This window comes from Trichosurus vulpecula, chromosome 4 (assembly GCF_011100635.1).
Source record: "Trichosurus vulpecula isolate mTriVul1 chromosome 4, mTriVul1.pri, whole genome shotgun sequence".
Taxonomy (NCBI): domain Eukaryota; kingdom Metazoa; phylum Chordata; class Mammalia; order Diprotodontia; family Phalangeridae; genus Trichosurus; species Trichosurus vulpecula.
Window position 1 is genome coordinate 258,843,339 of NC_050576.1, and position 11,555 is coordinate 258,854,893.

Below are 11,555 nucleotides of genomic sequence, written 5' to 3' on the forward strand. Positions count from 1 at the left end.
CATGCAGCCTATGATACTCCCAAGAACTGCCAAATCGTATATGATATGATATGATATGATGTAATAGAATATGATAAAATGCAATAGAATAGAATAGGATAGAATAGAACTGAACATAATACAATAGAACATAACAGAATAGAACGCAGATAATGTTGATATGGTCTTCTACCTTGATAGTGGCCCACAGGGATCCCTATGTATGGATTAGTGGCATTTTCTACTTGAGTTTGACAGCATTGCTCTGAGGCCATGCTGCTGTCTTCTGATAGAGCCATACCTACACCCTCTGACAAAAACAAGAGGGCCATGCTCTCAAAGCCCTTGTTTTTAAGGAGGGCTACATCTCATTTCCCATAAGCCTTGACATGATGACAGTAGGGTATTGACAAGGATCAGGAAAGCATGGGAGAAATTTCCATTGTTGACGTTGGTCCCCATCCCCACAGACATTCACAGCATCTTAGCTCAGAGCCCTGGCAGGAAAAGGTCTGAGATGAACCACTGGGTCTGGCTCTTACTCTTGTGGACTGGGCTTTAGAAAGTAAAGTTCCAATGACCAACTTTGATAGATCATTGTACTGCTGAGAAGAGCTAAATCTAAGGCAATTCCAGAAGATTCATGATGAAAAATATTATCCAAATCCAGAGAAAGAACTATGGAGTCTGAATGCAGAGCAAAGCACACTATTTTCTGTTTTTTTTTTCCTTTCTTATGGTTTTTCCCTTTTGTTCTGATTCTTCTTTCACAACATGACTAATGTAGAAATCTGTTTAATATGATTGTATATGTATAGGCTATATCAGATTGTATGCCATATTGGGGATGGGGGAGGGGAGGAAAGGGAAAAAATTTAGAACTCAAAATCTTATAAAGCTGAGTGTTGAAAACTAAAAATGAATAGTTTTTTTAATTTTTTTAAGATATTTTTATTTTTAGTTTACAACACTCAGTTCCACAAGTTTTGAGTTCCAAATTTTCTTCCACTTCCTCCCTTCCCCCCAAGATGGCATGGAATCCAATATACGTTCTATATATACCTCCTCATTAAACTTTAAATACTTTTTTTTAAAGTTATCTTCTAGCCAGGTATAATGGGCCACACCTGGAGTCCCCATTGTTGGGTAATGTGAGGATGGGGGATTGCTTAAGTTCCAGAGTCTATGGTCAGGTTAAAGAAGGGTGAACCAGACCAGGTCAGAAAAATGGAGCAAATCCACCACCAGAGAAAAAACAGATTCACTCTAGAAAATCTAGAATGCATCTAGAAAATGAACATTTTGAGAATAAGTATGTGAAGCTTTTAAATTAAAGTTAAATTTACAAAATAATGAGTCCTGGTGATGACCTTGGGTAAGTAACTCAACCTTTCTAAGCCTTTCAGGTAGAAAGCAAGAGTCTCTAAAGGGTCCTTGTAGCTCCCACATACAGTGATTGACTTCCTTGCTTGCCTCACTCTGTTACATTTCTTTCTTTTTTTTTTTTTGAGGGGGGAAGGCAGGGCAATGGGGGTTAAGTGACTTGCCCAAGGTCACACAGCTAGTAAGTGTGTCAAGTGTGTGAGGTCAGATTTGAACTCAAGTCCTCCTGACTCCAGGGCTGGTGCTCTACTCACCGTGCCACCAAGCTTTTAAATTAAAGTTACATTTCTTTTTCTACTGTTTCTGTGGTGGACCAGGATTCTCTAAAAAACAACTAATGATTTTTCTGTTTTTCACACTCAGGTTACACGATTCTCTTTTGGACTGTGCGTGACAGATCTTTGGGAACTGCAGGACAATAAATCTGTCTTAGTCAAGGCTTGGGAGGTGAGTCACCACTAGTTTGGACTTCAGATTCCCACAGTTCAAAGCTGGGAGTGGTGCCCAGGATAAAAGGCAGGTTCACTTTGTAATCTGTCTGACTTGGTTGGCCTAAGGCTTTGACCTTTCTCATTCACCTGGGGGGAGGTTGAGAAAGATGCCTACTCATGAGTCCTGGGATTGGGATCTACTCTCTCCATCATCTTAAGTGCACATGGCTCACCTGCTGATTCGAAACTTTCTGTTTCTTGGCATCCTGCTTTTCTCTTGTCTTTAGTTCCCAGGATTATAGGATCATCGAGTTAAAGCTAGAAAGGACCTTAGAGGTGGTCAAGTCAGTCAGTTCAAGTCATGACATTGGTATTGACAATAGAAATGCCACCTCCTAAATTTTCAAAAAAATTATGCTATACACTCTTATATTATATACTATAAATTAATTTATATATAATTTATACATTAATATAAAAACATGCTATATATAATGTATACATATAAGCTAATATTATATATTATATAGTAAGCTAAAGACAAAAGCTGGCTGCTGAACTGTGCTCGATTTCACATTGGGCTTTAGAGGCAGTGCAGTATGATGGCGAATTGCACTAGATTTGGAGTGACCAGGGACTGGCTTTGACTACCCTTGACATATTTATTGTATCTCTCCAAACCTAAGTTCTTCATGTCGGGGACATGGGCACAATGATATCTGAACTACTTACTAAACAGAAGTGTGGGAGGGATGAAATGGGGCCAAAGTATGTGTAATATAACTCTTAGTACTGCATAAATGTCATTCTCTAAGCACCTACTATATAAAAGGTATTATTCTAGGCCTTAGATCAACTTACAGGGTTTGAAATATGAATAAGAGGGAATATCGTAGCGGGGAGTAGACAGCTCAACTAAGGATTCTCTAGGCAATCTGAGGGCAGCCCAGGACCAGGTCAGAATCATTGGGCCTATCCCAGTCCATCAGTACCCTCCCCATAACATGTACATTAATGAATGTCTAAAAACCCAAGAAAGTTGGCATAAAGCCCCCCAACCCCATAGAGAGTGTGTCTTGTGACCTCTGGGTCACTCATCTGGCTTATAGTCACAGCCTTTTTGGGGGGGTGGGCCTTCCAAGGGAAGGACAGAAATGCAACCTAACCCTTCCTAATGTTTACCTGTCAACAAGGAAAGAAGGAGGGCTGCTATTATAAGCCTGAGGAAGCTCTTCCTCAGTGAGAAACAGAGACAGATATTCAGCCTGTGAAACTTGACAATCCTTTTCCACATCAGAGAGCAAAAAAGTTTTGGGTGGGTGCCCAAGAAAATTGTCTCCCCCCTACTCTAGCTTATTCTAGGAGCTCTCAGGTTGGGAGTGGAGGCTAAACTTTAACATGGCAAAGAGAACAATCGTTCTGAAGTAGGGACAGATAAGAATGCAAACGATCTCTGTTTGGCCTGATTCCCTTGTCCTCATTGCTTCTTTGTTTTCCTTTTCACAGCAAGGACATTTACTTGGAGATATCCAAAGCCTCATTCCTAGAATCCCTTTGAGCCCATCTGTGACCTTAGAGAACAGTTAATCTTGGGGTTCTTCTCCTTGTTTGTATCATGGACACCTTTGGTGGTCTGGTGAAGCCCATGGATCCATTCTCAGAACCATGTTTTTAAATAAATAAAACAAAATACATAGGATTACAAAGGAAATCAATTATATTGGAATGCAGTTACCAGAATATGAATAAAACCAAGTTCATGGATCCCAGGTTACAAACCTCTGATCCAGTCCCTCTCCCTCATTTTGTAGATAAAGAAATCAAGGTCTGAGGGGCAGCTAGGTGGTGCAGTGAGTAGAGCACCAGCCCTGCAGACAGGAGAGCCTGAGTTCAAGTCCTGCCTCAGGCACTTGACACACTTACTAGCTATATGACCTTGGGCAAGTCACTTAACCCCAATTGCCCTGCTCTCCCCCCTCCAAAAAAAAAAAAGAAAAAGAAATCAAGGTCTAGAGACATAAAGTGATTTGCTTAAGGTCACCCAGCTAGTACAGAGAGAGGCATGATTGGAACTCAAGTCCTCTGACTTTTTTCCACTCCATCATACTGCTGGAGACCCCCTCCAGAAAGAACCCATGAGTTCAGCAAAGCACTGAGGAAGTTAGATTTTCCAGGCCTCTGTCAAACACACCACTATATAGACTGGCTTCTGTGTAAGAGTTCATTAGAAATACAATCAAATGATGGAGTCAGAGGAATTAAGAGTAGGGAGGGACAGAGCTCTGTCTGCTAGGCTCATGGGGGGCTCATCCTTTGATCAAGCTGACACGTGATAAACCTTTGGGGTTCCATCAAGTTTTCACAAAAAGGTACTAAGACGTTATTTACCTGAGGAAATAAAATCAATGGCTCAACCATCTATACAGAATTGGATCTAATCCTCACAGGGTTAGATCAGCCTACAAAAGGAATGATGCATACTATTAGCATGGCAAAACAGAAAGAATATTGGCTCTGGAGTCAGAGGAGCTGGGCTGAAATCCCACCTCAACACCTTCTGCCTCTCTGTCCTTAGAAAAGTCAGGCAGCCTCTCTGAGCCTCAGTTTCCACATCTGTAAAATGAAGGGGTTTGGCTAGATGTCACTTCCCAGTCTAGATCTATGATCTTATTGTCTTCTGAGATCTTCCCCCAGAGACTTTGGCACTGCTTTGGAACAGGAATCGCTATAAAATAGACTAGTTTTTCTGCGATCAAGGCAGTTTCTTCTACTGTGGTTTCCCTATAATATCATAGGTCCAGTTCCAGTTCCCATCTTTTATGTAATGAAGACTTGACAAAGAACGTGTATCAGGGGAGGAAAGCCAAGACCCCTCCTTTTTGCCCCATTTTCCAAGTCCTTATAGAACCACAGACAATTTGAAGGGGAAGGAACAGCTCACTCTAACTCCACCCACACCTGCCTTGACCATCAGAGAGGCCCAGCCTGTCTGACCCCTATATGAGCAACACACCTTCACCTCCACCCCTCCATCCACACCTTGCTCATTAACAGGACTAGAGACTAGGCCTGTGATTTCACTGGTCTGGGGATCTCCCACATAAGGGAGTTCCCTCTGTCAACGTACCTTCTAGGCTCAGAGATCTGCCTGAGGCACTGAGAAGTTGAGGGTTTGTGCACAGGGTGACACAGCCAGTACAGGACAGAGACAGCAAGACTTGAACCTACTTCAAGGCCAGCTCTCTGTCCACTCACCCCCACACTGCCTCTCACTTGCATTATTTCCACTATATCCTACGTATAGCTTATTTGTACTCCATTTGCCTATATTGTCTCCCTCATTAGACTGAGCTCTTTGAGAGCAGGGACTGACTTTTAGCTTTCCTTGTAGCCCAAGAACTTAGCACAATGCTTGGCACATAGTAGGTGCTTAATAAATATTTATTGACTGAGTTGCTCAGGGGTTGATAATGAAATCAACATTACTTTTGCAGCTCTAAACCCACTGACAACCTTCCCCAGCATGACTCACTCAGAATCCCAGTGCCTCTAATTTGTAGTCTGCCCAGGGAGATGTTTCCTTGCCTGACTCCTCCTCCCTACTCCTTCATTCCCATCTACATCAGCTCCATTCCCAGAGTATCTCTCTCCTGGTCTCTCCTACCCTTCCATTATATCCTCTGGGACCTCTTCTATTCTTAATACACCAGCTTCATGTTAAACTTGTAGTGTCCTCCTTTCAGAAATTACAGCTTATACATGTGTGCATATGCCTGCCCATGATGTAATTTGTAAATATATTTTTAAATTTATAAACACATGTTCCTCCTCACCTTACCCCTCAGAATATAAGCTAGGCACATAGTATATAGTTAGGAAATGCTTGGTCAATTGAATTGCATCTTCTTTGTACAGATGAGACAGAAACTGAATGTATTGAAAAATGCACCAGACAGAGCCAGAAATGACCAGTTGAAATCCTGCCTGACACTTATTAGCTTCATGGCTCTGGGCAAACCACTTTGTTTCAGCTTCCTCAACTCTAAAATATAAAGATAATAAGAGCTGTAGTTGGGGTGCATGATGGGGGGGTTGTTGTGTGGGTTCAATGAGATAGGGTGTATACTGTGCTTTACGAACACTTTTAGTATTGAAGTGTCAACTATTATTATGAGGAAACCGCAGAGCCCAGTGACACAAGGTGATTTTCCCAAAGTCCTCAGCTGGCTGGTGGCAGCTGAGCTTTAAGTTGGATGAATCACCTTCTCAGGGGCCATCTTTGTCTAGGAAAGCCAATAACACCTTTCTGGACTGATCAGTTGGTAATGTTTGGAAGACAAATCAGATAAATACTATAGTGAACCTTGAGATTCCATAGAAAAGTGTCATATTAATCTCTGGCAGTATTACTTTGATCCCAAAGCCCTTTCCAACACATATTTTTTTCAGCCCAAAGCTCTGTGCAGACTGCCAACTGCCCAGCAGTTAGTCACAAGGGCAATTAAACATATTAGCAGCAAGCAAACCCCATCTATGCCACACTGAGGTGTGACCAGAGGCATAAAATGGACATGGATACAAATAAATTCATTTCCAGGAGTAGTCAACAATTTGCTGCTGGAAAATGGCTAGAACTGTCTTCATCATAGAGAAGGGGGTGGGGGAGGGTGGGAAGAAGAGAGAGGTGTCTCAGTTGACCTCTAGGCAGTTTTTTTTTTTTCATTCCTTCCTTCCCTTTTCTCCTAGCACCCTATTTCCCCTTGCTTCCCTCCCTGACCCCTGAGATTTTCACTTCCTCAAAATATGAACTGGTGCAAAAGCAGCAGCTTTGGGTATGGTGATATGAATTAGGACAGGTGTAGGAACCGTTCCAGTGCTTTTCCTCCATACTGCACTGCCACGCCCCATCCCTATGTAGACGGTAATACCTCACGATAATGGAAATTTACCCAGTCATCTTGCAACCACAATGTGCATGCAACCTGCAACCTTTTCAAAAGATGCTATTACCAAATATAGTATTTACAGTTAATTCAGCACTGGGTCTTCCAAGCATAACAAGGTGTATGTATGTGTGTGTGTGTGTGTGTGTGAGTGTGTGTGTGTGAGTGTGGGAGTGTTTGTGTTCATACATATACATAAAATGCCAGAATTTAGGATCAGAACACCTGGGTTCTAATGTTCACTCTACTTTTTACTATCTATAAGACTCTTGGGCAAATCACCTCGCTCTCTCTATGCTTCTGTTTCCTCATCTGCAAAATAGGGTCGACCCTCTAAACCCTGTCTTCGTCATGGAGTGGTTGGAAGGATGACATGAGATCATGTCTGTGAATCACATTGAAAAGCATAAGTCACTAAAAATTAAAACTAGGAGTTCATTATAGGTATCCTGGTCAACCATGGTGACATCTTTGAAGACAGTGTATTCAATGACCATACTTCTGTCTCTTTGTACAAATACTGAAGTCCTCTTGTGATGCTTCATGGTGGTGTGGGGGTGAGTCTGAATTCCTGAAGGCTATATCAGTGTAAGCTCTGGCAGGTGTCACCAAACTGAAAAGTATGGAATTCAGGATTCTTAGGATGTCCCTGACCAACTCAGCTAGGTTGGAAGAGGCTCATCCCTTCCAAGGGCTAAGTCAATGTTCCTTAGAATGTTGAAAAAAGAAAGCAAGAAATTGTCACTTTTTGAGATGGCAGTACGGTGTCCAAGTCAACAAGCATTTATTAAGCACCCATTCTGTGTATACCCAGCATTATACTGAGCACCCTGGATACACAAAAATCAAAAACCAGTCCCTGTGCCCAAGGAGCTCTTAGTTCAGTGGGGGATCCAACATGTAAACAACCATGTAGAAACAAGTTATAGAGAGGGAAAAAATCAAGGTAATCTTAGATTAGCCTGAAGGGGGATCAGAAGAGATTTTCTGTAGAAGGTGGGATTTTAGACCTGAAGGAGTTTAGTGAAGGCAGGAGGAAGAGATAAGGAGGGAGAGCCTTCCAAGAATGAGGGACAGTCAGTGAAAGTACTGAGAATCAGGAGACAGAGTGTCTTGTGAGAGTCCAACATCCCAGCAAGGAGACCCATGTCCCTAGATTAAAGAATATATGGAGGAGAGTAAGATGCTGGAAGACTGGAAAGGAAGGAAGGGGCCAGGCTGGGAACGACTTTAAAAGCCAAACAGAGGATTTTACATATGATCCTGGAGGTAAGAAACTAGAATCTATCAAAGAGGAGAATGACATTAGTCAGACCTGTGCTTTGGGAAGATTCATTTGGCAGATGAGTAGAGGAGGGACTAGAGTGGGAAGAGATTTGAGTTAGGGAGGCCCCATAGAAGGCTATTGCAGTAGTCTGGGCATGAGGAGTTGGCCACTTGCATAGAAAGAAAGAGACACATACAAGAGACATGGAGAGAGAAACTAGATTTAGCAACAGATTAGATGTATGGGGTGAGTGAAAATGAGGCATGAAGGATGAGAGGTTATAAAGCCTCAGTGACCGGGACTGAGAATGGTGGTGCCTTTGATAGTAATAGGGAAGTTAGGGTGGGGGTGGGGAGAGAAGATAAGCAGCTAATCAGTTCTATTTTGGTCATGTGGCCTTTAAGATGTCTGTGGGAAATCCAGTTCAAGATGTCCAATAGGCAGTTACTGATGCAGGACTGGGGGTTAAGAGAGAGGTTAGGGCTGATGTGAGATGATCTGAGAATTGTCTGTTTAGAGATGATCATTGAACGCATGGCAGTTGATGAGATCACCAAGTAAGAGCGTAGAGAGGGAGAAGAGAAGAAGGTCCAGGACAGAGTCTTTGAAGAACACTCACAGTTAGAGAGGAGTAAAGAAGGAAGCAAGTCAAGAAGAGTCCATTCGATTTGGTGATTGAGACATCATTGGTAATTTTGCAGGGAGCAATTTCATTTGAATGATTAGGAAGCCAGACTGCAGAGATCAAGAAGAGTGTTATAGGAAAAAAGATGAAGGCACCATGCCTGGGTGGTTTTCTCAAGGCATTTAGCTATAAGAGGGAGGAGAGCTATAGGACAATATGGGCAGACCAAGTGAGAGGGTTGGTTTTTGGTTTTTTAGGAATTGAGAAATGATGGGTGTGTTTGCTGGTGGGGGAAGGGATCCAGGAGGTTTATGCTGAAGATTAAGGAGTGAGGATAATAGAGGGGGTGATCTTCTGCAGAAGAGAGGATAGAATGGGATCAAGGGTATATGTAGAGAGAGGGGTTTGCCTTGGTGAGGAGGAGAAGGGCCACTTCTTGGAGTGAGAGAGGGGAGAGTGGGGGAAGCCATCTGAATGGTGGTAGACTGCTGCCCTGTGCTTGGCAAACATCCCTGAGTTAGTGCCCTATGTTCCAAAATTACTTCTCTGCCCCACATTTTTCCCCACTCCCTCTCCCCCACCACCAATTCCCCTTGCTTGTAGGTTGAGTATTATTAGGTAAGCAAGCTGACAAACCACATTATTTCACTGAACTCAAAAAGACTACATTTCTACTCCACTGCTTAAACTCCTGTTCTTGGCCACCCTGCTTTTTGGTTCCTGTCCAGCTGCCATTACAGCAACTTCTGAGTGTGAAAAATCCAGCTTTTCTCTTGCCATTTGTTTTATCAGAGGAAGGAAACATTTACTTGTCACTTTAGCCTCCCAAAGAATTCAAAAATTCTAGAATTCCAGCTTCCCCTGGGCATTTGTGTTTCTCGAATGGGCCTGCACTGAAAACTCAGGTTTAATCATGAAGAAATTTTGTTGCTCTTCATTTGCATCCAAATCCTCATGACCCGACCCCCTTTGGGGTTTTCTTGGCAAAGATCCTGGAACAGTTTGCCATTTCCTTCTCTAGCTCATTTTACAGATAAAGAACTGTGACTTGCCTAGGGTCACATCTATGATCAAATTATTTTCTGCTTATGCTCTCACCTAGACTCTCCCTCTGGAACCACTGAATTCAACTCATATTAAATGACTGTAGGTCTCTCCAGAAAAGAAATGCAGTGGCATGTCTAGAATTCAAGCTAACAATACACCATATAAAGGAGAAACTTTTCCCCCCAGCTGACACAAAATGAAAAGCACACTCACACCCAAGTCCATGACAGTCAAGACAGCTTTCCTCCTCTCCCCAGCAGGCCTCCAAGGTTGCTAGATAGCCAAGGAACTCCTTTTGTAAGCCTCATCTTTTCTAGGGATCTCTATAGTCTTCCAGACTTATAATACTAATCTAGTTGGTGATCTCCTTTGGGGCTGTTAGAAAGGCAGTACCTTTTCCCATGAAATTCCCCATAACTCTAGTACTAATTGAAGGCTAGATCAAGATTTGCCCTCCCACATTGGATTACAGGAAGAGCAATGATCGACTCTTCTGGAGAAAAGGGAAGAGGGCTGGGAGCCAAACACTCTTCTTGTTAACTTCCTGGGATCATCCTTCCCTTCTCTCCATACACTCTAGTAGCCTTAAAATACTTAGTTTTGTTATGTTTTTAAATGTCCTACTTATGAGTATACCTTAACTGGATGACTTTCCATTCATGGCTAATTAACACAATGATTATGCAGATTATTACATACTTAGAGTACCACTGCTATTCATGCTTTAAATGAGAACCTGGCTGTGTTTGCTCTGTCTTCATAGATGCTCATGTAACATTGTCATCTATGTACAACTATTAAAGTTATAGGGTATGCCAACATACCGGAAAAGTGAGGACATTCAAAAAGCATGTATCACATCTCACTTACATTTTTTTTTTCCAATAGGCTTCATTGATGCCTGTGGGAATTGAATGAACCACACTGACTCCATTTTGTGATTCAATTCTAGATCTAGCTGAGTTCCCTTTCTATTCAATTATGGTTCAATTTCTGTCTTGTAAGAAAACTTTATTCAATTATGGGAATTCTGAGAAAACTTTTTTTGCATTCTTTGAACCTAGCCCTGCATGGCTAGGAAGCTGGACCACCTTTACCTGCTGCTTAGAGACTTAACTAAGGACCAAGGTTATACTGACTAGAAACCCAGTCAAATCCTAAGACTGATGCAAGGAGTTTCTCAGAATTCTACATCTGAAGCAACCCATATGTCTTAAGTGAAAACTGGTCCCATACTAGTTAATCAGTTACTGTCTCCTTGTTCCTTTGACTGAATGCAGACAATGGGAAGGAGTGGGACCCCCTTCTTCTGATTTCAGGGAATTGTACCTGTTCACTCTCCCCATCCCAACTCAGAAAACCCCTAATTTCTCCTTCACAATCAGATTACCTAATTTTGTATCCTGGTTTATATTCTGTTAATTGTTTGGTTTTAATGAATAAAAAACTGTCTCCCCTATATTCAGGGTCCAATGCCAAGCCGAGAAGACCTGGTCCTGATTTCCTATGCAATTGCTTAATAAATACGCATTGCTTAATAAATCAATATGCTAAGAAGCTAAGAACCTATGTGTATAATAGTGAGCCCCTGAAGTTTATTGAGCAAAGAAGTCACATGATCAGAGCTTTGCTTTAGGAATATCCCTTTGCTCATTGTGAGGAGGAGAGAGATTGGAGAGAGGAGAGACTTGAGTTGAGAAAACCAATTAGGAAGCTATTGCAACAATCCCAGCAAGAATTTATAAGAACCTGAGTTAGAGTGGTGGCCACTTGAGTGGTGAGAAGGGGACAGAAGGGAGAGATATGGAGGTAGAACTGACTAGACTTGGCAACTGATTAGATACAGAGAGGTGAGAGTTTGATAGGAGGCAGCTAGGCGA